General features: G+C 37.6%; 1 long non-coding RNA gene across 1 annotated transcript in view; it reads right to left on the bottom strand.

Moving 5' to 3' along the window:
- LOC102238742 overlaps positions 1-26,197 on the bottom strand; it is a 584,126-nt gene that overhangs the window by 6,074 nt on the left and 551,855 nt on the right. Inside the window, exon 4 of the long non-coding RNA XR_001359854.1 lies at positions 5,922-6,071. This is a non-coding gene — a long non-coding RNA (uncharacterized LOC102238742). The remainder of the gene's footprint in view (positions 1-5,921; positions 6,072-26,197) is intronic.

Genomic DNA, 26,197 nt, shown 5'->3' with positions numbered 1-26,197 from the left:
TAACTTAATACAAGGCAATTGTTAAAACCCGATAACATCAGAAACCTTAAAACCCACAGAATTTTACATGAGTATCGATTGTTTTCTATGTTGGGTACTGTATTGCACCCTGACCCTCTCAACTGTGGCAACTATACAGTTTAAATGACAGACACAATTCTTCCATAAGGTTCTAAATTCTTGGAAGTTTTAAGAGTATAAGTTCTGAGTCTGATTTTCTGTATAGAAAACTTATTAAAGTGAATTTCCATGAAACAACATGTACCAAGCATAAATATAGCCCATTTCAATGTGCTATCCTCATTCTTCACCGAGAATTGTGTAAAGTACAACTCAACCTACTTTAAACTTCACTTTCTATTTATTTATTTTATTCCACGAGGAACCAATGGAAAGCTTTTCACCCAAAGTGCAAACCTTTTATGATGAAGCCAACCTCACAAAAACCAGGATGCCTTGAAAAATAAGATCCTATAAATATTCATGATTAGAAAGCCCTTTGACTATACCCTACCTTATCAAATACACAAAGTTGATGTCCTCTAAGTATCTATGATGTAGGTCAGAAATATGTCTTTTCATCTGCCTGTGATGAGCAGAACTCATATGTTTTTGCAAGCAGGTCCCTGGCCTTGCATTAATTAAGCAAGACTTGTTTCTGCTCCATCAGGGGGTTTATGAGGCTCTCCGATAGGGCTCTTGTTGTTTTCTCTAAGCCGGGCTTCCTCCAGTCCAGGAGTGAAGTACCGAAGTGTTTGTTAGCTATGCTTCTGACTTTCTGTCAAGGGCTTTTTATATTTGTGGATGAAGTCCCTTCCTTTGGTAATTGGAAAGCCATTGTTTATGTGATGCCCAGCCTGACAGACTTGATAGAAATAGATAAGATTCAGAACTCTGCCTTGGGCTATATTTACCTGTAGACTTAACAAGTTGTGAAATCATCTTGCTGCTATTTTTATTTATTCATTGCAGTTTTCTTAACTCTTTTTGCATGTGGTGGGATGGGTGGGATTGACATTTGACTCACAGACCACCAGTCTACATACACATATGGTCAAACATCCTGCCATTGTGGTTGACATTTGAGGTCATAGCATATATAATGAGATAAAGGGGGCAATTGATCTTAAATATTTAAAAGTACTGAACAATGATTTTTATCTTTCCTCTGATTCTACCAAGGCCAGAACAATAAATACTTCAGTTTATTTGAAGGGATAGGATTTACACAAAGACCTGTCTAACTTGGTTAAAAAAAATGAACTGTGCGAATACTTTATCTAGAAATATTAAAAAACTCCTTTTCTTCAAAAAATTTGGAAAATATGAGACAGATTACTTCCCAGCAGCTCAAATGCTCCCTCTCCCTCTGCTAAATCTCTATAGCAAGTTAGGTATGGTGAGTAATGGGTTGCAAGACATGGCCTTACTCTGAGGAGATGAAAGAGGACTCTCTCCTATATTATAGCTACGGCAGCCTTTCTATGTTAGCATCACTAATGGATTTTATGTAACTTGATAATTAGCTCTGTATCCCATACATATGCTCTTCTCAGTACCTAGAATATTATTTAACCCGTAGAAGACAATACGTTAAATCAATTAATTTAGAAATTATGTCTTTATTTGATAATTATTTTTATGTCTCTACTATGTAAAACAACCATCTCTTTGAGATGGGTTTGCATGTATATCTACCCTAATGAAGGGAAACGGTGATTAAGGGACTCCATTAATAAAAACGTTTGCTCTGTGAACTCTCATTAAGAGGATAAAAAGACAAGCTGTAGAATGAGAGAACGTATTTGCAAACTACATATCTGTCAAAAACTAGTGCATAGAATACATAAGATATTCTCAAAACTCACAGTAAAACAAAACAAAACACACCAAAAAGAACAACAACAACAAAAATAACAATCCAATTAGAAAAATGGGCCAAATACATAAAAAGTCATTTCACTGAAGAGGATATAAATCTGGTAAATAAGCATAAACAGTGATGTCAAAATGTCAAATATCACTAGGATTTAGGGAAATAAAAATTAAAACCCTAATGAGATAATTAGGGGGAAAGCTTTTGACATTGGTCTTGACAATATACCTATGTATTTTTGATATGACACCAAAAGCACCAGCAGCAAGGGCAAAAATCAATAAGGGGGATGCAGCTGAGAATTTACCCTGGCATAGTCACTCACAGGCCTGGCTGGCTGTCAGTTCACATTCTGAGGACCCAGGGCCAGGACACAGTGGGGTGGCACTCACATGGCTGGCATCTGCAAACATAAAAATCTGTTGGGCTAAAACCAGTGAAATCTATAGGGGCCTGAAGCAGCTGTCCTGGTTTCTTTAGTGGCAATAGCTGGCACGGTCCTCTGCAGAGCGGGACCCTGGGAAACCTGGTTGCTCCAACTGCACAGCAGAAACAGTGGCCCCTGCCTGGCTTCCTGGGTCATAGCCTCTCTGTACATCTCAGCCTGAGGGTCATTCATGAAGTGTCCCTAAATACCAAGGAAGCTGGCAGGCCACCCCACTCTCCCTTTCTCAGCAAGGGGAGCTCTTTCCACCTTTCATGTTGCAAATCAAAACCACAATGCAATGCCACTATACACCTGTTAGAATGACTACTTTAAACAGACAAGAGATAGGACATGTCAAGTTATGCAGAGAAAAGGGAACCCTGGTGCACTGACGATGGGAATATAAATTGGTGCAGCCACTGTGGAAACCAGTAAGGAGACTCCTCAAAATTTTAAAACAGAAGCATCAGATGATTTAGCAATTCTATCTCTGGGTATTTATGTAAAAGAAATGAAATCACTATCTCAAACAGATATCCGCACTACCCTGTTTATTGTAGCATTAGTCACAATAACCAAGACATAGAAACAACTTGTGTCAATCAACTAATGAATAAAGAAAAAATATATATAAATATATAATTTATTTTATTATATAGATACAATAAAGTATTATTTAGTTCTGACAAGAAGGAAATCTTGCCTTTGCAAAGCATGCATGAACCTTGAGGGCATTAAGCTAAGTAAAATATGTCAGACAGAGAGAGACAAATAAATACTACATGATCTCACATGTGGAATCTAAAACCATTGAACTCAGGAACAGATAGTACAATAGTCCCCCCTTATTTAGGGGGTACATCTCAAGAGCCTCAGTGAATGCCTAAAAGCACAGATAGTACTAAAACCTATATATACAGATCTATGATAATGCTTAATTTATAAATTAGAGTAAGAGGTTATCAGTATGAAATGAAATGGAACAATTATAACAAGATACTGTAATAAACGTTATATGAATGTGGATTCTCTCTCAAAATATCTTATTGTATTGTACTCACCTTTTCACTTAAATAAAGCAATAATTTATGGCTTCTCTTTGGCATACTTGCATTACCATCATCACTACTCTTGTGCTTTGGGGCCATTATTAAGCAAAGTAAGAGTTATTTAAATACTGTGATACTGCAACATTCAACATGATAACTGAGATGGCTAAGTGACTAATAGGTAGTATATACAGTGTGGATATACTGGACAAAGGAATGACTCACATTCCAGGTAGGGTGGACTAGGACAGTGTAGGAATTCAACATGATATTCAGAATGACATGCAAATTAAAATATTAATTCTTTATTTCTGGAATTTTCCATTTAGCATTTTTGGATGATGGTTTACCATGGATAATTGAAATAGTGGAAGGTAAAACTGCCAATAAGGGGGGACAATTGTAGATTGATTGTTACCATGAGCTGGGCTGCGAGGAATGGTAAGTGAAATATTGGTCAAAAGGTACAAATGTTGAATATGATGAATAACTTCTGGGGAATTTAATGTATAGCATGATGGCTATAGTTAATAAGACTGTAGTGTATAGTTGAAAGTAAGAGAGTAGATCTTAAATTTTGTCACCATAAGAACAACAAAGTGACAATTATGTGAGTTGAAGCATGGGTTAACTAACCATAGTGCGGTAAACATTTCACAATGTATACATGCATTGAATTATCACATTGTACACTATAAACTTACACTATGTTACATGTTCATTATAGCTTAAAGCTGGAAATAAAAACACAAATATGTGACCTCCATTTAATACAGCAATTGCAGTTCCAGGAAATGGATTAAAATTCTATGCCCACACAAAAACCTGTTCATGAATGCTTATAGCAATTTTTTAAGTATAATAGTTCCAAACTGGAAAAAAAAATCAAGACATCTTTCAATAGGTACAAAGCTAAACAAACTGTTGTATATCCTTACTACGAAATACTACTCAGTTGAAAGAGAATGAATAAACTGCTGATGTAACCAATAACTCAAGTGAATCTCTTGAGAATCACACTGAATGAAAAGGAGAGAGAGGGAGGGAGAAAAAAAATGAAATAGGAAGTTCAGAGAGAAATAGAGTTGTGAGGAGTTAAGTTCCCTGTTGCTCATGAGAATGGTACACACATAAGTTGCTGTTTTCTTCTTGTTTTTAAGTTTTGTTTCAGTTTCAGTTCACATTTGTTACCAGAACAATTCTCTTTTCACTTGGGTTACTTACATGAGTCTTTCTCCCTCTAAACAAATAGCCTAACTCAAAGAATACAATATCCACCCTCTTGTGTCCATAGAAGAACTAAGATTGAAGGCAAAGGAGTGAGACCCAAACACTTAAATAAAAACACCTTCAAGTGGTGTTTTTGTTGGTTCATCTTCCTCTTGAGTGCTGGTACCGTTTCTTTATCTTACCATTGCCTCCTCATCTTTAAGAGCCCTTAACATGCTACAAAACACCTCCAAACCTAGGTTCTTATATGACTCTTGAAACAAAGGGATCTCTCAAACACAGATACAATGGGTCCAATTTAGCTTCATCAACATACTGTGATGAAGTTGTTACAAAACAAATAAATAAAAAACTTCCTGGAAGCTCTTGAGTCGGGAATTCAAAAGAGATCACTGTTATACATGCAACCCAGTAGAGGCAAATGTTAACAGGAAAATGTATGAGCAATTTCACCTGCCAAGGTCCCCAGGTTCTTATAACATTAAAACAGCATGAATGATTCAAGTACAATTTCCCAATGAAAATGGCAAGTACAAATGTCTCCCCAGCCACAGATGAAGCTTAATGTCACTATAATTGGATGTGTGTGTGTTTTTTTTTTCTTTTCTCCTCAACACATTGAAACCACACAGAAGAATGAACAGGAGATTTCCATGTCATAGACCTGGACAGGCCCTAGGAGCAGGCTCAAGTGGCCTTGACTGGTGATGGCACATCCAGCTACAGATGATGCTACCGCTCAGGCCCAGCTCACAAATTGCCACCTGTTGGAATCACTCAGACTTTCATTCTTCCCAACCCATTTGTTCAGCCAAGTTCAACTTTCACAACAGCCCAACAGAAAATATGTCTGTGTTGTCACCACATCAAGCTTTGCAACCTCACCAGCTGGCTACCTTTCCCAAACACTTTGTTTCACATGAATGACCTAACTGGTGTCCCAGTTTCAAAAAAAGGCAGAGGGCATCACTCTTTGTCCGCTTACTTCATCCTGAATCCAGGGCAGGCCACTCTGCCCCTCTGTCCGCTCCAGGGGCAGTACAAAGAAACATCTGTTCAGAAACAGCTGGACTCACGCTCCTCCGCCTGAATCACCACTAGTAAAAGTTTTATGAGGTGGGTACCTTCTCCCCCTGCATCCTCCATCTGTAACTGACTGAAGCCCAAATGAAAAGAAAGAAATGGCTAGACATTTAGCCATGCGTTGGCATCCACATGGGGACGTTAGGGAGAGAAGAGCCACTCTCGGCTGTACCAAAAGGATATTAAAATCATCTGAAATGTAATTAACTATCCCACAGTCAATGAATCTTTGAGGGATTCTAAGGGAGAAAGTTACATCTCTCACTTACCTGCGGCAAATTGTTGGTGGGCCAGTTTCCCTGTTTGCTAAACTTGAATCCAGTCAATGTATTGAGACTCCAAAGTAGTTTCAGGATGTTTCCATATTGGTGATCTAGATACGTTATCTCTCTGCATCCAGTAACTCCTGTATGAAACAGAATAAAAGGACACAAATATATGGTAAGGGAAGATGATTTGACTTTGGGCTTACAATGCAATATACAGATCATGTATCACAGAATTATATGCTTGAAATCTATATAAACTTATATATATATTAGAGGCCTGATGCATGAAATTCATGCAAGAGTAAGCCTTCCTTCCCCCAGGACCCGGGCTTCCCTAGCAGCCCCAGCTTCGTTCAGTAGGTCGTCCGGAAGGACATCCAGAAGGATGTTCGATCTAATTAGCATATTTTGCTTTTATTATTATAGACTAGAGGCCTGTTGCATGAAGAGATTCGTGCAATAGGCCATCTCTTCCCTTGGCTGTTGGCACCAGTTTTCCTCTGGTACCCAGGACCCAGGCCTTCGCTCTGGCTGGGCTCTGGCCAGAGAACCCGCCCCCCCCCACCCCAGCCATCAGACTTCGCTGCTCCCGTGATCCCAGGGCGGTGAGGCCTCGCAGCTCCGCTGATCCTGGGGGTGTGAGGCCTCATGGCTCTGCTGATCCCGGGGCCATGAGGCCTCGCTGCTTGGCTGGCTTCTGGTACATTTGGCTTCACTCCACAGCTTGGAGCCTAGTATGCAAATTAACCGCCATCTTTGTTGGTGGTTAATTTGCATATTGCCCTGATTAGCCAATGGGAAACGTAGCAAAGGTATGGTCAATTACCCTTTTGTCTTTTATTAGATAGGATGTCAATGCAATAAATTAAAAAAATAAAATGATGTACTTAGGAATATGTAATCCTCAATAAATGTTGGATGATCAATTAGGTTTTAGTTCCCATTACTCTCACTAAATAATATTTGACCGTTTCTATTATTTTTTTAAAATATAAAACTGTATTGAATGTTAATGTGGCTTTGCATCTGTAATTACATCTAGCAAAATGTTACATTTTTAATAACCATTTATTTGAAGTTTGCTATGTATAAGGCACTATTAAGTGATTTACATGATTATCTAATTTATGTGGGGAAAAATGTTGTGCTTCAATGTAAAACCATACATTGTCCATAGTACACCCTTTTGTTTATATGATTCTGATTCCATAGAAGAATTCTACAGAATTTACAACTCTGTAAATTGTAAATAACTATTAGCAGTACAAAATAATTCTTCTCTATAGACAAACAAATTGTATTTTGTGCAGTCAAGGGTCAATAGATTTCCCTCTCCACTGTGGAAGAAGCTAGTCTTACTTCCATTTGTATTTTAATCTCAATATTCCTGATTTATAAAATGTGCATTTATTTAGTTTTTTCTTTTACTTAGTTATAACAATCCTGGTTCTCTCATTTAATGAGCTATGTGAAATCTTTACTACCTGTTCATTTTATATTTGTATGTGTGTTATGATTTTACCTTTTCTGAAATGATCTTTACCATTCTTAAAAAAAACTCTGACAGATTGTTTAGTACAGATTGTTTAGTACATTTTAAAGCCAAGTCCGAAAGCTCAGCAAGGTCCTGTGACTGGCCTGAGGGCCACAAACACCCATTGGGCATTCCTGACTGTTAGGCACTGTGATAGATGCTGGGGATGCAAAGATGAACAAGGCTGTCTTTATCGTCAAGGTCAAGGAGACCAGAATAGGTCAGGTGCTTCTATAGATATCCAGGACCTAAAGCCATTTCACAAATCATCACTGGTCAAAACGCACCACATGCTATATGAAATACTGAACTCAAATAGATTCAGTGTTATGCCCCTCACTACTTGAACTCATTCTGTGAATTCTTGATAACTAAATTCAGGAATCCAGTAGATGTGTGCAGAGAAAGATATTCAACTGTGTTCTTTTAGTCCTCAGAGTCACCTTGTGAAGTAGGCTTTCTTCCCATTTTTACAGATAAGAAAAATGAAGCTACAGAAAGTGATTTACAGTAGAAAGAGATAGCGGATCACACAGTCCATGTCCTCATTCTATAGATGGAAAAGCAGAGCTCTGGGAAACAGGCTAATTCTCTTGAATCTCTTGTTTTGTTAGGAGCAGGTTCTGTCTCAAATTTCATTGTTTCTATTTGCTCTTGCATTTTTTCACTTATCTGGGACTAGTATTGTAGGAAAATGGGGCACATACCTATCAAAATCAGGGAGACAGGTAAGAGGCAAATTATTAAAACTTGCTCAAGACTATCAGAATGCACCAAGGGCTCTTTCCAACCACACTCACCCAGTTATTATTCATCCAGCACATCTGAGGTTTAATGTCTGAATTCATTTTTCTTTCTGTTTTGTTGTTATAATTGTATATGTTTATTTATCTCCTACCTATGCAATACCAGGAGACATTTTTAGTATTTCATAAAGAAAGTGACTACCATCATGCACAGTAAGACAAAGGCAATCTCAGAGGTTAAATGTCTTTATGGCTGGATTTAAATCAACTCATGGCTATTCTTTCATAATATCAATCTGAAATGAGAATAGAAGGATATAGCTGACTGAGTAATAAGACTATGGAAAACACACTAAGTATCAGTAAATCAATGGACTCTGTTCAGTTGGCACAAAATTCAAATGATGGGGTTTGTGTGACACAAAGAATACACTAGAGGAGGGAATCACTTCACCAAGCTCCTCTGTGGCCCATAGAGTTTGAAGAACTCAACAGAAACCCACAGTTCTGGACAGCTTTGCAAGTAAGTCACCTTTTGCTCACAAATTCAGGTACAGGTTCCCACTGTCAGTACCAACAGGAGGACAGGAATGATTTCTTATTCTCCCAACTTGCAGAGTAAGGCAGAACATCCTGGCAGATCTCAAAATCTCCAGGCTGAGTATATTGCTTTTCAAACACTTGTAGCCATGTAGTCTAGAAACTTTTGGAACCAAATGATCGTTAAACCATATAATCAAGCAGATTCCAAGTTTGTTTATTTATTTACTCATGTATAATTTATATTTGTTATTGAATGAATTACAGATTCCCCCACATGGAATCCCTGATTTCCACTCCCACCCCTCCCCAGGCTTTAACCACACTATTGTCAATGTCCATGGGTTATGCATATATGCACATAAATTATTTGGTAATCTCTTCTGGACACCCCCCGCCTTCCCTCTGACATTTGTGTTTGTCTTGCCCAACTTACCCTAACTCTTCTTATCTTTCATCCACTCCTTTACTCTCTCTTCTTTCTACCATTTTTGTTTTCTCTCTTTTCCTAATTTTTCTCCTCTACCTTCACACAAATATTACTATAAGGAACTTATGGTCATAGATATCTGTCTAATGAATAGGCTTCACTACATCACCTCTCAATAAGCAGAATGGACAGAGGTCGCCTGTTAATAACATCCTTAAATGGTAAGAGTGCTGTAACACATACACAGCAATGGATCATTTTTGGTTGGATAATACATTTTTCCTTTGATGAACCCAGTTTTTATGTCCCTTCATCCATTCATGACATGCCTTTCACCTTGGGCTCACTTGGGTTTAGGCCTTCACACCCTCCAGAGCCTTTCCCTTAGAAAATTTAAAACCTTCTGTTCCTTTCTAAGGCATCAAAATTCAAACGGAGTTGTGTACTATGTAAACCCATGCTAATTTCAGTCATTATGCAGATGTCCAAGTATATTGCAGGTTTCCACCTAAAAGTGTTATTTCCCTCTAGAGTCAAAGGCACTCAGGGAGCTATTGATCCCTTTTCTAAAATATAATTCATGTATCATGAGGTGACCCAATTTTTGAACTCCTGTTATGAAAACAGGATGCCCTTAGGGAGGCTGGTGAATTGAGCAGTGTCAAATTGCAGCTTATATTTAAAATGAATTGATGGGGGGAAAATTCTACGGGAATTTAAATTTTTAATGACTCATAATCTTCCGCTTTTGTGCATTTTAAATATTTCTGATTTTGTTTTCATTTAACAAGCTGTCTGCCTACCTATGAGTGGCCAGAAGAGCAGAGTAAAAGAATGTATCTTCCATATAATTCTCAAGTCAAAGAGAATCTACCTAAAATTAATCATTTTTAAACATGTAGAAACTGATGGTTAGTGAATATACAAGGTATGACCAAGACTATACAGTTAATAACTGTTTAGCAAGGGTGAACACCCAAGCCTATGCCAGTTTCCATGTCCTTTTTCACTTACAATAGATATTTTTACTTTGAAAATGTTAGTTTAATGATTGGTCCAGGCTAAACTTCCCATGTACAAATATCACTATGTGTTTAAATGTGACTATGTTCAACACAGAGTACGATGCTGCAAAGAAAAAGATGTTCCATCTAGAAAAAATAAGGAAACTCCCATAGACCCTGTAGCCAATTGTATCTATGATACTAATATAACTGAATTAAGGGCAGAGAGCAAGGATAAGGTATATTCAGTGATAAAGCCAGATTTTTCATGTGAAAGGAGTATATAAGTAGTTAGTTTTTAGGTGTGTTCAGTCACTGTATGACCTTTCCAGAAGCTCGAATCAAATAACTAATACTTTCTGGAAAAAACCACAACACACAATTAAATTATATCATCAAAATAAGGGAAGTTATGTTGTAGTGGACACTAGACCAGGATAAGCATGAACTCTTCCTTATATGTGTCCTGCATGTACTAGGAAGAGCAAGGTTTTTATGGTCAAACACCTACCCTCTACCCCTGCCCTCCATCCAGGCTTGATAAGAGCCGCACCGAAGGCAGCATAAACTTAAAGACTATGGTTAATAAATTGTTTTAATTCTACTCATCTCCTTCCCATTTGGCAGCAGATTTATCTTAGGGATCCATTCTAACAAGGGCCCGACTCTCTATTTCCAGTTGTGCATTTTGCCACATGACTGTTGTTGATTTTTCAGAATAGACCACAGAGCAAGAGTTAAGAAGAACGGAGACACTAATTCTCTCCTGATTCTTGGAGTCCAAAAGAAAGTTATACTCCCACAGGTTGAGTATCAAGACCTGCTGTCACCTCCTGCACATTTGACCAGCCTCTTTCCAAACTGGAAGTTTCTGAGTGGCCATGCACTGTGATTATTTCCCCAAGAACGTATTTTCAAGATCTGAGTGTGGACATATAATTTATAGCGAAAGCCAAAGCAGAGACACTAATGCTAAAAACCGAATCTTTGGAAATTATATACCAACACATAATAAATTTAATATAGAATCATGAGACCCGGATTGCTAACCATAAAGAAGAGGGAATGTATCTTCTTCTAATATTGTTTTACTGGATATAAATGCACAAAGGGCTCTTTATTACATTTGTGTCATCAGCATTCCAAACTTCAATGGGACTTTTGACATAAGCATACAATCAAGAACTGAGTTATTATATTTATAACGGCACTATCCTATCTGTGTGTCTTCAATCAGAGGTATGATAAAGTATCACAATTCATATAACTCAGTAAAAATGTGTTGGTATATATCGATTTCGAAAAAGGAACTGATGTTAGTATACATCTTTCATTTATTCTCACAATCTATTTCCTAATATGTTTTGAAACAAAATTTAAGTTTAAACATGCTTATAGTATTCTAGTAGATGTTAAAGCTCACCTGCCTAGAAAAGAATAAAAATAAGATGTGCAGGGCAAATGATTATGCCACATTCCACAACTGTTTCAGCTAGGTTTTCAGAATAAGCTTCACTCTGAGGAAAATCATAGCTCTTTTTTCATCGGTATGGAGTGAAGATATATAATATACATGGTGAAAATATGCTTCAGAATGCCGGTTACCTCTAGCCTGAGTATCTGCTAAGGAGAGCAGGTTGTGATTGGAGTAATGAGGAATGAGTTGTACCTAAAAAATTATATTCCTTTCCAATATTGCATTGACATACCTGAGTATTTGCATTGTGTCAAAAATAATATTGTTATCAAATTAGGTGAAATAGTTTTAGAAACTATTCCTGGGCTAACAATTAAAACTAATTATAATCATAGCATCTGTATTTAAGTGCACTAATAATGCAATAAAAAAACAGTATCTCCCCAAATACATTTAACAGATGCCCATGGTTGTTATTGGAGTGTCAAAATGAAATAACTTTAAATTAAACATAGAAAAAGATATTGGAAAGAAATACTCAACTGCGAAATTAGGAGACTTTAGAGATTTAGAAACAGATGGTAATCGACTACATTTCAGGCTTGTATATGCTGTCTTAGCTACGGGTCAGTTAAAATAACCAACTTCTTCCTGAGGGACCCCCACATATTATGAAATGCTTACTCCAAAAATATTTAAGAATCTATAAAAATGCTAAGAACGGAGAAACACCTTCAATTCACATTGCCATCCATGTTTTTTGCCAAACACTTAACTTTCCTTTAGGCCTAAGTGTTTACCACATGAATGATTCCAGTCACAAATGCAGACTATTTAAAATATGGTTGCAATCACCACAAAAATCAGAGTTTAGCAAAATTAGTATTTTTCAAACCACCACCATATGTTAGGGCCAGAGGCTCTTTGTAAATTAACTATTTAATATTTTGCACAAATACTTTACGTACATGGTAAGAGAAAAAGAAGCAAACTCATCAATTGTTGTTTTCACATTCTATGAAGACCTCTCTTTAAATTTAATTTCATTTTTATTAAATATACTGTGGTAACACTGGTTAATAAGATTATATAGGTTTCAAGTGCACATTTCTATGATACATGATCTGTATATTGCCTTGTGTGCCCAACACCCTATGTCAACCTATCTTCCACCCATCACCCTTCTCTCCCTGGTAACCACCATACTGTTGTTTGTATCTGTAAGATTTTGCTTACTTGTTTTTCTTGTTTGTTTATTTGTTACTTTCAGTTTTATATCCCACATATAAATTCAAATGCCCAATCACCTGCTCACTATATCAGCATTACACCCTTAGTGTGGCATTTTAAACAACACACAATTTTGGTTTTACTTTTGTTTTCTATTGACAGACCACCCAAGACTAATCTAAAAATCCATGTTCCACCAATGATTTAGATAAACACAATTGGTCAGTTGAGCTCCTTGAAACTGAATCCCCTGGGGTGGGCAAACTCTCAGGTGACCTCCAATGAGTCAAATCTCTGTATAACCTACTTCCCTTGGATGTGGGCAGAATCAGACTTGCTTCTCGTCATAGACTAGGACAAAGGAGATGCAACAGTCACTCTGTGATTGTTACATGACAGACGACCATTTCTTAGCTGCTGCAGCAAGAGATGCTCCTGCTGGGCTTGGAGGCATAAGCTGCCACACGTGTCAGGTGGTCTGTGAGAAGGCCCTGGGAGAGCTCTGGAGAGGAGCTATGGCGCCCTCTAAAAGCACAGAGCCACTCTCAGCTGTCAGCCAGTGAGCAATGAGCACTTCAGCCCTAAAATCACAAGGAATTGTGCCAACCATAAGAGTTGGGAAGAAGATTCTGAGCTTGAAAAAGCAACACAGCCCTGTCAACTAGTTAATGGCAGCCTTGTGGGGCAAGGAGTAGAGGAGCCAGCAAAGGTGTGCCTGGACTTCTGCTCCACAGGACTGTGAGCTAATACATGCATATTGTGTTAAGCACCCAAGTTTGGGTAACCTATTATGTAGCAATAGATACCTAAAACAGTGACCTGGCTATGATTAAGTTGGGTATTCAGTGGTTCTGGTTCTGAGTGTGCAACATAATAACCCACACTAGTTTTTAAAGATCCCCAAAGGGTCCTAGCTGGTTTGGCTCAGTGGACAGAGCGTCAGACTGCGGACTGAAGGGTCCCAGGTTCGATTCCAGTCAAGGACACATGCCAGGGTGAGGCGTGCAGGAGGCAGCCAATCAATGATTCTCTCTCATCATTGATGTTTCTATCTCTCTCTCCCTCTCCCTTCCTCTCTGAAATCAATAAAAATATATTTTTAAAAAATAAATAAAGATCCCCAAAGTATTCTGCTGACACTGATCTAATCTTTAACATCCTTTTAGTGTTATATATGTTTATAAATGACAGTTAGCATCTAAAGGCTGCTGTACTTCCTAGTATAGTAAATAACATGATATCGCTGTAGCTTTAGAGGCCGATTTTTAAAAACAATGAAATGGTTGTGCTTGATAAATGGTTATATCACTGGCCATCGTTCAAACCATATCTCCTCAACCAATGTGTAGCCATTTGTTTTCCTTTGAAAGAGAGACCCACATTTTAAATGGCCTTAAACACAAATACTGGCTTCAAAGAAAGTTTGGAGGCCCAGCCAGTGTGGCTCAGTGTTGAGAATCAAACCAGGAACCAAGAGGTCACCAGTTCAATTCCCCAGTCAGGGCACATTTCTGGGTCTCAGGCTTGATCCTGGTAGGGAGCATGTAGGAGGCAGCTGATTGTTGGTGTTTCTCTTTCAATGTTTCTCTCTATATATCCCTCTCCCTTTCTCTCTCTCTCTAAAAAAAAAATCAATAAAAATATATAAAAATAGTTTGGAGGGAAAAGGGCACTTTTTATTTTTATTTTATTATATTATTTTTTTTTTCGGTCTCTAAAACCACAACTTTCCTGCTGGACAAAATCCTCATATTTTCTACTGACAATTTTTTATACCAATATCTGAGTAAAGCTCTGTGGCTCACCATCATCAATCTATAATGAGAGAGGAAAATATAGGTAAGAGAGGAGAAGCGGGACTTTGGAGAACTTTCAGCTATAAATTAAAGTTTGATCTCTCCTATATTTTAAAAATAATGGCCCAATAGAATAGAGAGTAGAGAGTTTTTTTTATTTCTTCCATTCACTTCTAAAGCTAAAGTACTGAGGAGAAAAGTTGCAGAAATAGTGGGACTAGATAAATTGATTTTTGCTTTGTCTTCAAAGAGGGGTGACAGGAGCAGAGCATCCCTGGTAACTTAGGAGAGCGTGTACCTTGGTTTCATGCACTAACCTCTGTCCCTCTGGTTCAACCGTATGATGGCTGTGTTTTTAAAGGCAAATAGAAATCTGAAAAGATGGTTCTTTCTGGGTTGCTGTCCTTTCAAATGGGGTCAAACCACTTTCTTGGCAGATTTCTTGTAAGGTTATTTATTATGTTGCTGAAAAATACATGAGTCAATAAATGCACCTTTTTTCCCCTTCCTCCTAGCCATCATCCCCAGGTAAAATTAAAAAAACAATGTTATGTACAGATCTTGAACATATTTTTGAAGTTCAGAAGGCAGCCTGCTAGAAAATCAAGCGAAGAGTTTTCCTTTTATTAATGCAACGAGAAACCAAAAATTTAGAAGAAAAGAAGCAAATAGTTTGCAGTCTCATCTTCAAAGCCAAATCATTTGGAGACTCATTTTTCCCTCCTTTTAGATTTCAGGTCAGTGGGTCTGGGTTTGGGAATCTTCTGATAGTGGTTTCAAATGGAGAGCTTGGTGGGTGTGGCTTTTTTGTCTGTCTCCCCACTTTCCAGCACTATCCCTCTCTCCACTCCCTCTGTCTCCTAGTCCTACTCTTGTTCTGTTCTCTGTAACTGCCTGTGGAGCAAAGATGGACCTTTCTTCAGCACTCTTGCGCTATCCAATAAACAACACCCTTTACTGTGTTTCAATCAACCTCTGAACTCTCAATAACTCCAAGAAAAACTTCTGATTGGAGCATCACATTCCCCATTCTGATTGGGGTGCACCAGTAGGCACTTTGATGAGGGACTATCATCTGCTACTGGCGCTTCTTTTCTGCTCTATAAATATTTATGCTTAATCAAAATCGCTGCTGGCTAAACTTTCTTTTCTAACTATGACACAGAATCTAACATCTCTCCCCAGGATACTCTCACTTAACATTGCACTGATTATCGAAACAGTGGATATGATATCTCTTCTCTTATAATAAACTCAACCAACCACACCATATTCTCATTGTCGCTAAAACATTTGATTCCCTTGTTAATAGCTTTAATTGTTGCTAAGAACAATATTTTCCAGAGCTTTTCATTTTCATCGCCATCAAAAAGATGTGTTTTGTTTCTTTTTACAGGAAACACACTTCCCCCCAGAAAACAACAATAAATAAATAAATGTTACTTCAAAACTACGCAGGATGTACTGTGCATTGTAAGGAATTGAGACCACTATATCGTGATGTGAAATTTGTGGTTCATTATCACCTTCATTGGATAAGGACTTTATCCTATACTTCTGTGTCCTCTCATCCATAATGGAGATTTGTGCTTTGGTCAAAAAGTCAACATTTCTCCACTTGGGGATTGTGTATAAGAGACCTAAGCATAAGTATTTCCATTTGGAATATATATAAAATTAGCCCTACTTAACTGATTTCAATTTATTGTTAATTCCATGATGATCTGAAGTTAGACTAAACGTCAAAAGACTTTTGATATCATAGAATGAGCACTGGATTTGTTGAACAACTTGATTTCTTTTTGTCTTTATTTTGAAATTTTTATTTATGCATTCATTGGTTGCCTCCTCTATGTACCCTGACCAGGAATTGAACCCGCAACCTTGGCGGATTGGGACCACATTCTAACCAACTGAGCTACCTGGCCTGGGCTGAACAATTCATTTTCAATTAGTGTAACCCACCTTCCTTGTGACCTGTGGGTCTATGGGCAAATCATTCTTCTGGGTTTCAATGTGCACATTAACAAAATTGTATTTAAATATAAAATAACAGTAAAATCTATTATATTCTGAAGAATGATATTCAAAATATCCAACAACTAGCATGGCAGGGACACGGTCCAATCAAAATAGATTTTGACATCAAATTGCCACGGAGTCCCAGGTGAATAGCAGTTCTGGGAGAAGGAAGCAGGTGAGATCAGATGAGACAGTAGACATGAAGATACTTCATTACCTATGAGACATATCTAAATGTAAGTAGTATGATCATAATATTGGTTTATAAAACCTGTGCACACTAGTGTACTTATAACCTTGACATTCTCCATGAATTTCAGTGGAAAAGTATTTAAAAACATAATGGTGGAAAACATGATGGGATTATAACAGTGATTTAATTGTTGCTGGAACTTTAAATAGTGGGTGTTGTTATTATTCCCGTTTCATAGATGAGAAAACAGACTCAAAGAGTTTAATTCACAGGTCCAAGCTTACACAGCTAATCAGTGGCAGAACCAGAATTCAAGCTCAAGTGTGTCATAATCTGTACTGTAACCTGGGTTATAGGGGTATGATTTTTACTCAAATTTTGCAGCAAATTCTGAAAAGTAATAGCACATCTAAGGCAGGGCTTCTACCTTGCATTACTTCTAACTTGGCGTCACTGTAAGATGGGTTTATTTTATATTTAATAAAGCATCAAGTTCACTCACTTGCATAGTACCTAGCCAGTGCTGAAAGTTAGTCATAGAGTGCTGTAGGTGGGGAGGGAAAGCCAGGTTGCAATCAGAAAGCAACCCTAGAGAGCATTGCTGGAAATGGCCTACAAATTTCAGAGGAAAAGAATAAGAATCTATTAAAAAATTTCAGTATTTTCTTGCATTTATATTTCTCATTTGAAATAACAACTTCTTGACTTTGTATCCAATTTTGTAGTTATAATTTTATGGTTTGTGTTTTCCTTAAAGAAAGCCTCTAAAAATGTTACAGCCTGTAAACCCTAGGAGAAAGAAAAAACAAAACAAATCTGCCATAGTCATCAGTATTAAGTAAGGACAGAGATAGGACAGTAGAATATCTAGAAAGCCAGTTACCATGGTTTTCTCACTTTCCTCTCTTCCTTCTCACAGTTCAGGCCTCAACATTACATTACTCTCTAATTTACTAAATCTAGGTTGGTTTCCCTTTCTATGCATCATTGTCTTCCTCTATCACAGCATTTTCACAATTTACCTCATATTACTCTCCAGCTGCTTGGCTGTATGCAACTCAAAAACAGGCTGTGTGTGACTTCTCACCATTTTATCATCACTGCCAAGTTCAGCAACTGACACAAAGTAGGTAGGAAAAAACTCAAGGAATATTTACTGAATCAACAAATGTGTGTGCTTTTTTCTCTTTCCTTTGATGCATTGACACAATTTTCAAGTGCCCTGCAAACCTTATTGAAAAACAGATTTATTTTCATTTAAAAAAAATTTATAGCAGCATACCCTTAAAAAAGAATTCAGTCCAAATCTCTGAATTTGAAGGTGAGTGTGGACAGGAAACACATACTGTTCATGTGAATAATCAATGCAATAAAAAAATCTTTAAAATATAATAACATCGATTTAGATTTCTCTAAAAACAATTGTACCTCTATCTCACCAACACAAATCTCAAAACTCAAAACTTGCTAAACATGCATTTACAAAAACTAAACACATTCTTACAGAACGATATATTTCCTAAAGAACAAAATGTAATGTACAGAGAACTTTCATATCATGACAACTCCCTTGTGTCAGAAATTCAAAGGAGATCAAATGGCCCCAAAAAATCTTGTGTCAGGAATTCAAGGAGATCAAATACCAACTAGAAGATGAAGATTGAACAATCTTAACTTTGGGCTGCTCTTAAGGGAGTAGCATAAATCTTTTATGACAGATTGCAAGATAGTTTGATATGTTCCTGTACTTGCTGCATGCCTCTCTGGGTTCTTCTGAATCAATACTTGTCCAATCCTTGCCTTTGGTTTCATAAAATCATAGCAACATAGAAGTCAGGGTCAGGTAGAAGCCCAGGGATTAGCTAATTTAACCTTTTACACCATACATTGCCTTCATTGTAGCCCTGAGAACTGGTACAGTACCTCACTATGCAGACTTCCAGATTTGAGACAGCTTCAATTATTGGAAAGGTTGTTTTTTGTTTTGTTTTGTTCTGTTTTGTTTCTCTCAAGTTTCATTAATACCTGCCTTCTTATAATTTCCTTCTACTTGATAGTATTTTGCCTTCTGAAACAATGATAGACACCCTCCTTGCTACATGTCAATGTTACCGAAATACAATATGACTATCAGGGATCTTCTCAAGGGCTTTCTTCAGACTATATTCATCCAATTTGGTACCAGTTTCACATGATTCTCAGACCCTGATTACCTTGAATCATTTTGGTTTAATACACCTTACACAAGATTGCTGGGTATGGTTACTTACACATAGGCCAAATAATTAACAAACTTTCGGAGAATATGTTATCAAAATAATATCAAGCCTATGACTATTAATCTTGAAAAGCATTTTCGGTTATCTCAGTCTTGCCTGAAAATATATAGCCCCTCAAAATAGACATACTTTTTAAATTTCTTCTTAAAAGGTAGACATGGGGATTAATGGATAATGAAGATGTCACAAGGAACAGAACCAAAGCAGGGAGCTCTCCCTATTCCTGCTTAATAGATCTGATCATTGTGATTCAGCCATAACTACCCTTGAGACTTATATTTTCTCCTTTTCTGAAAAGGGAGTTTTACTTCTTTCTTCTTTACTTTTAATAGTCTATTGGTCTTTAGAACACATACAATCATACCTGATCCTATAGAAAAGAACTACCCATTACTCAGATTTCCTTGACTATGAGTGGATACATTTACTAGGCACCATTTTGAGTCTGGGGGAGGAAGTGTGTACAGAGATGTTTGGGAAGCAAATGTATAAATGATGGCATGGTCTGCTAATGGCCAACTGCATAATCTATTTCCTCATATTCATTAAGAAATCCAAGTCTTTAGTAGTCTCTTTGTTGCTCAGTTAAAACACATACACACATGCACACACTTTCCAGCCTTTGTGCACCAAAATGTGTCCATTTGGGTAGAGTTTTTCTGTGAAATTTCAAGCACATTTATTTAAAGGAAGAAATAATATACTTCTTTGTGCTTCCTCCAATCAGTGTTCTGAAAAGCTTTGATAATATCTAAAGTTTCAGCTGTTATTTTGTTGTTGTTTTGTTTTTTAATCCTCACCTGAGGATATTTTTCCATTGATTTTTAGAGAGAGTGGAAGAGAGAGGGAAAGATGGAGAGAAACATCAATGTGAGAGAAACACATGGGTTGACTGCCTGCTGCACGAGCCCCAACCAGGGCAGGGGCCAGGGAAGAACCTGCAACCAAGGTGTGTGTCCTTGATGGAATCGAGCTCAGGACCCTTTGGTCCTCAGGCCGACGCTCTATCCACTGAGCCAAACTGGCTAGGGCTCACTTGTTATTTTTGATCATGAAAATATGGCACAAGACCAAGGAACACTTAAACAGTGAGTTGGAAGAAGTCTGTGTCCCTGATGGTGTCATAGAGCTGCCAGAGCAACCTTTTTGTAAAAGAGTAAAGGCAGGGGATATAAGCCACTATCTTGGGGAAGAGGTGGCTCTGCTCATCCCGGAGGAGCACAATTCCTCACATAATAGCTTCAAGTGTCCTAAATAGCATCCCATGGTATTTCTAAATGATTATTTTCCTTTTATCATTGACCACAACATTGATTTTTTATATATTTTATTGATTTTTTACAGAAAGGAAGGGAGAGGGATAGATAGTTAGAAACATCGATATGAGAGAAACATTGATCAGCTGCCTCCTGCACACCTCCTACTGGGGATGTGCCCTCAACCAAGGTACATGCCCTTGACTGGAATCGAACCTGGGACCTTTTAGTCTGCAGGCCGATGCTCTATCCATTGAGCCAAACTGATTAGGGCCCAACATTGATTTTAAAAGGTTTTAAATGCATGTATTCTATCTCATTTCATTTAAGCAAGCATACTAGAAATAAACTTACACTAACTGTATTATTTACATGACATGTTTTAGTATTCTTCATGAATTACTTATCAGCACTAAACATGCGGATAGCCCCACTTGGTGGTAAGTGAACAGTAGGCTAGAATATAACATTTTATTTAAATTATAAATGCATAATAAAGAATCATGAGGGAAAACTTTCTCACCTCATTGCCCCCCGCCAAAAAAAATATATGCAATCACAAAGGTATAATGAATGCGGGGTTATCTGCAGCTTTAGATTGATTGTTTCCTTTCATTTACATAACCTAATAACTACACAATTGTTAAGTATCTGCAGTTTGTTTTTCCATAATGAATGAAAAGGGTTTATATTGAGTAGGTCTTTTTCCTGAAACCTGTGATAAGAGAAAATAGGAAGAAGCAGATAAAATCTATGATTGCAGTTTGCTTTTCCCTTATAAAACATTTTATGATCAATGTTCAAGAGCTCTGGTTCGTATCTCCAAAACAGCTTTTATGTTACTATGTTTTCACTGGAAGACTCCAGGGGTTCACCTGAAAACCAGTGCTGAAGGTGGGAGGAGGCATTTGACAGCCAACCTCAGGCCACTAGCTTAGTTCGAATCCGACCCCATTCTTATGTTCTTGTGTAACAACATTTCCCATTACTGGACCTCACTTTAGAAAACTACAAAATGAGGGAATTTAAACATAATTGTTTGCTATCAAATCTATTGCTTAAAACCATGCTTTAAAATAGAAATATGACATGAGCCTCCTGTGTAATTTCAAATTTCCTTGTAGCCACATTACAAAATAGGCAAAAAGAAACAGATGTAATCCATTTTAATGACATATCTCATTTTACTCAATATATCCAAAATAGTATCATTTTGGCACATGGTCAATATAAAATCATTTATGAGATATTTTAAATCTACTAAGTCTTGCCCTAGCCAGTTTGGCTCAGTGGATAGAGTGGTGGCCTGTGGACTGAAGGGTCCCGGGTTCGATTCCAGTCAAGGGCACATGCCCGAGTTGTGGCTTTATCCCCAGTAGGGGGCATGCCGGGGGCAGCCAATCAATAATTCCCTCTTATCATTGATGTTTCTATCTCTCTCTCCCTCTCGCTTCCTCTCTAAAATTAATAAAAATGTATTTTTTTAAATAAAATAAATCTACTAAGTCTTCAAAATATGATGTGTCATTTACACTGACAGTACATCTTAATTTGGCAGGTCACATCTCAAACATTCAACAGCCTTGTGTGCCCTGTGGTCACAGTATTGGACTGCACAGGTATGATACAAACCAGCCACTGACCATGAACCGATGAAAAATCACCCACATTTTCAGGTTGAGTAGAGAAGGACAGAAGAAGCAAGAGTGGCTGGAAATCTCAATCTATACTTCCCTGAGTCCTCAGAGCAGCCTACCAGAGGAGATAATAAGAGCATTTTCTAGACAGTAGAGCATGGGCATATTCAAATCAAAACAGATATGGTTCTCATCAGAAGAGACATCATTCAAAACAACCAGGACAAGAGTACCTGCATACTAGTTGGATATAAGCCATACCTGGGTATACTTTCAATTTAAAAAACCAAGTCACAAGTGTTATGAACTAATCCTTTTATAACTACCTGCCCCAACATAGAATACTCTCCTAGTGAAATGGTCTTATATGTTTTTATATGTTTGTAATATAATAGCATACAGAGAAAAGGAAGCATAGACTGCAGTGATTCTCATTTTATATAAGTCCTTGGACTGGCAATCATGTAGTAAGGCAGGCTTTGAAGCTTATCTTTATGGGTTTTTACATTTGCTTGAGAATAACTTAATTATCTAATTCAAAAGGAGGGAGAATTAATAAAAATGAAGAATGAGCAAAAAGCACTTTAATAGGCTTCACTGGACACAGAGTAAGGTATTCAATACATTTTTGCTACAGGGATGAATAAATGTGAAAAATTTTCTGAAAGGAATGGTTTCATGAACCATATGCTGGCCAGAAAAGGATTAGGTCCTGCAATGTGTGCCTAACCACCAGCAGCAGCTCTAGGTGGAGAAGGCAACATGTCCACCAACCTGGCATTGATGGCTTTTATACATTACATTTGGGGGAAGAAAGATGGAAGTTGTTTGGAAAGAATTTGCATTAGCTACCAACAAGGGGATGGAAAAAGGTGAAGAGGGGCAGTTCTATGATAGGTACATGGAGTGTAAGAAATAAATATTTACTGATTTTTTAAAAAATATATTTATTGTTGAAAGTATTTTATGTCCCCTTTTGTTCTCTCATTGACCCCTTATAGCCAGCCTCTGCCCCCACCCCTACCCCAGGCCTCTACCACCCTGTGTCTATGGGCTACTCATATATGTATACAAATTCTTTGGTTGATCTCTTCCCACCCACCCATCTACCCCCGCCTTCCTACATTTGATTGGTTACAGGAAAGAGACTGGAAAGTTTATGTATGCATATTTGGGATGTGGAGGCATCTAGAGGTCTGCTAATGTCCTCTGGAGGTTGCTTCAAACTACAACATGCATTCATTAATGTGAGAAATCTTTTGTTAGTTGTCCCCAGCTATTAACTGGTTAACTATTTCTGTCTCTATAACTCTCCTGCTTCTATAATTTAATTTAGAATATCTCAGAATTTTTCTTACACACACACACACACACACACACACACACACATACTAGAAGCCAGGTGCACAAAATTTGTGCATCGGCGGGGAGGTCCCCTCAGCTCAGCCTGTACCCTTTCCAATCAGAGACCCTTCAGGGGATGTCCCACTGTCAATTTAGACAGTCAGACATCCCTCTCACAATCTGCGACCACTGGCTCCTAACTGCTCACCTGCCTGCCTGCCTGATGACCCCTAACTGCCCCCTCCAACGGCCTGGTCACCTCTTACTGCCTCCCCCCCACCCCCCACCAGCCTGGTTGCCCCACTCTGCCTGCAGTTCAGTCATTTGGTCGCCCCTCACTAACCCCCCTGCCGGCCTGGTCGCCCCACGCAGCCTGCTGTTCAGTCATTAGTGTTACTGTGACGGTATCAAGGACAATTTTCATATTCCTCTATTATTAGTATATATATATATTCCCTTCTCAATGAGACTATAATTTCTCTAACAGTCATGATAACATCTTAAAATTATTTTATGCCCCTATGCTCCAACATTCAGCACAGTGCTAAGTAAATATCATTGCTTAATAAATAAGGCTTGATGAAGACACATTGCTCTTCAAGCAATGAGATCTACACTAATTGTACCAAATAAACACTCTGCCTTTTCAAGCTAAAACTCAAATTGCACATCAATATTAATATATAAGAAATGTTAAACCTTGTCTTTGTTGCTGTGATGGATGCATGCAAATTATTTCACTTACCAAGACGAAGCCTGTATGTAATTTCATATTCAATGTTATACAATAATGAGGGCTAAAACCTAAATTTCCTAATATGTAAATGGCTTGAAAATAAGCTTCATATTTATTCATTAGCTGTTACAGAGACTACATCCCAACATTATTTTTTTGTATAGAATTAAACTTTACAAACAACAAGAACATCTCACTCAATAGCTAATTCAGACTAAGATCATTATCTTATTATAATAAATACCTGGATAAACAATGTTTAAATAAGCATAGTCTTGTTTTACAGATTATTTTTCCTGAGGAAATTGTAATCACTATTGTTCCACAATGCCTGGCAATGAACAGAATGCTTATGAAGAGAATTTGAATTATTTTCAGTCATTCAACAGGTTTTCCTGTGAAGCATTACAAATCCCTTACTTCATAATCAGGTTTTTAAAACTCAGAGCAGAGGAAAAATGAGCTACTGGGTTAGATGTTATCCCACAGAGCTACCCACACCACACAGATCACATTTATGAAAATGAATGCCCAACCTGAACATTTTCAAACATTTTTGATTTGATAGAAATGTTTCAAGACACTTTCCTTTAACTTTGCTTATGAACATGGTCAAAATGAGTGTAAGGAACACAGCAAACTCCTAAAGAATGAGGGTGGGGGTGGGGAATAAACCTTCTCTTTGCTTTTATAATTATTTTGAGGTAGACCGACTTCGCAGTTTTTATTCCTTTAATGATCCATTCATTCATTCCCCAAACATTTACTGAGTTAAGAATTCAGGAATTAGGCATCAAATATTGAAAGCCTCAGGCTATTATGCCCAAGTGGCTCACAAGGCAGAGGGGGAAATCAGAGAAGTAGATGACAATAATAGAGATGGCTTAGGGCTCCCATCGCAGTAACCACAGGATAGATGTCATGTAAACATAGAATGCCCCCCAACTCAGTGGGGAGGTCAGGGGAGTGGAATGGGTGGGAAACGTTTGATAAAAGATGACACAGAAGGCTGTAGAAGAGACCGATCTGCACTGGACAGAGACTTAGGAGATAAGTTTGATTGGAGAGAGACCAGTTTACAATCTCACACCTAAGGAGTCATGGTGACTTCTGATTGTTCCCATAAGGAACCCAAAGAGCAGAAGCAATTCAACTTGCAACCCAAGTCGTGCAAGAATGCCATAGTTTTCAAGGAGAGGTTACATACAGCATCTTCGTCAAGGAATTGTAACAAGAAAAAGGACAAGAAAAAGATTATTTTGTTCTGGAATTTGTCACCTGTGGATATTCTAGTCTATAAGTGATGCAACTGTTCTGGTAAGTTATGTGTTTTTCTAATTCGAAAACTAAAAAGAGCCCAAGACTAAAAACAGTAGAATTCTGTGTTCTAGGTCCTATTCTATCTTTAGTTTAGCTATATACACTGGACAACTAAAGTTCACTCTTTGTGTTTTAGTTTACTCATTGGGAAAGTATAGAGATTTGCCTAAGCCAGTGAACCTCAACTGGGGACAGCAGGAAACAATTTTAATTGTCAGAATGTGGGGTAGGGGTTCCACTAGTTTCTACAGCATGTCCCCAGTTCAATTTACTCCCAGTTGCCCATAACAGAACTATGCTTATTAATACACCTTTTATTGGCTCTCCTCTGTTTCCTATCTTACTTCCCATTACCTCATATTTCCCTATATTGTCTCTCAAACAAACTACGTGTACACAAATCCTTGTCTCAGGGTTTGCTTTAGAGGGAATCTAAACTAAAACACATGAGTCTCATTGCAGTGTTTCAGTGGCTTCATACTTTTGGTATCGACTTATCCATTTCCTGAAAATTATGGTTGATGTAGCAGGTTATTCACAAACAATATTTAGAGAAGAATGAAGTTCAAAAATGTTGAATATTTCTCTCAGTCTTTCCTTTATCACAAAAAACCTAAGATTAGAATTTTGGTTTGATTTTGTCACTATTTACATATTACGGTTGAAACTTTTCCTTTCTGAAATTTCTATTATCATGGAGTTTGAAAACCAGGGGACTCAATTATCTTTAATATTCTCTCCAGCTCTAAAATCTTTTTACCTCTTTAAAAGATTAAACA

Source organism: Myotis brandtii, unplaced genomic scaffold (genome assembly GCF_000412655.1).
Source record: "Myotis brandtii unplaced genomic scaffold, ASM41265v1 scaffold712, whole genome shotgun sequence".
Classification (NCBI taxonomy): Eukaryota; Metazoa; Chordata; class Mammalia; order Chiroptera; family Vespertilionidae; genus Myotis; species Myotis brandtii.
The sequence above is the reverse complement of the archived record's forward strand: the minus strand, read 5'-3'. Positions and strand labels throughout refer to the sequence as shown.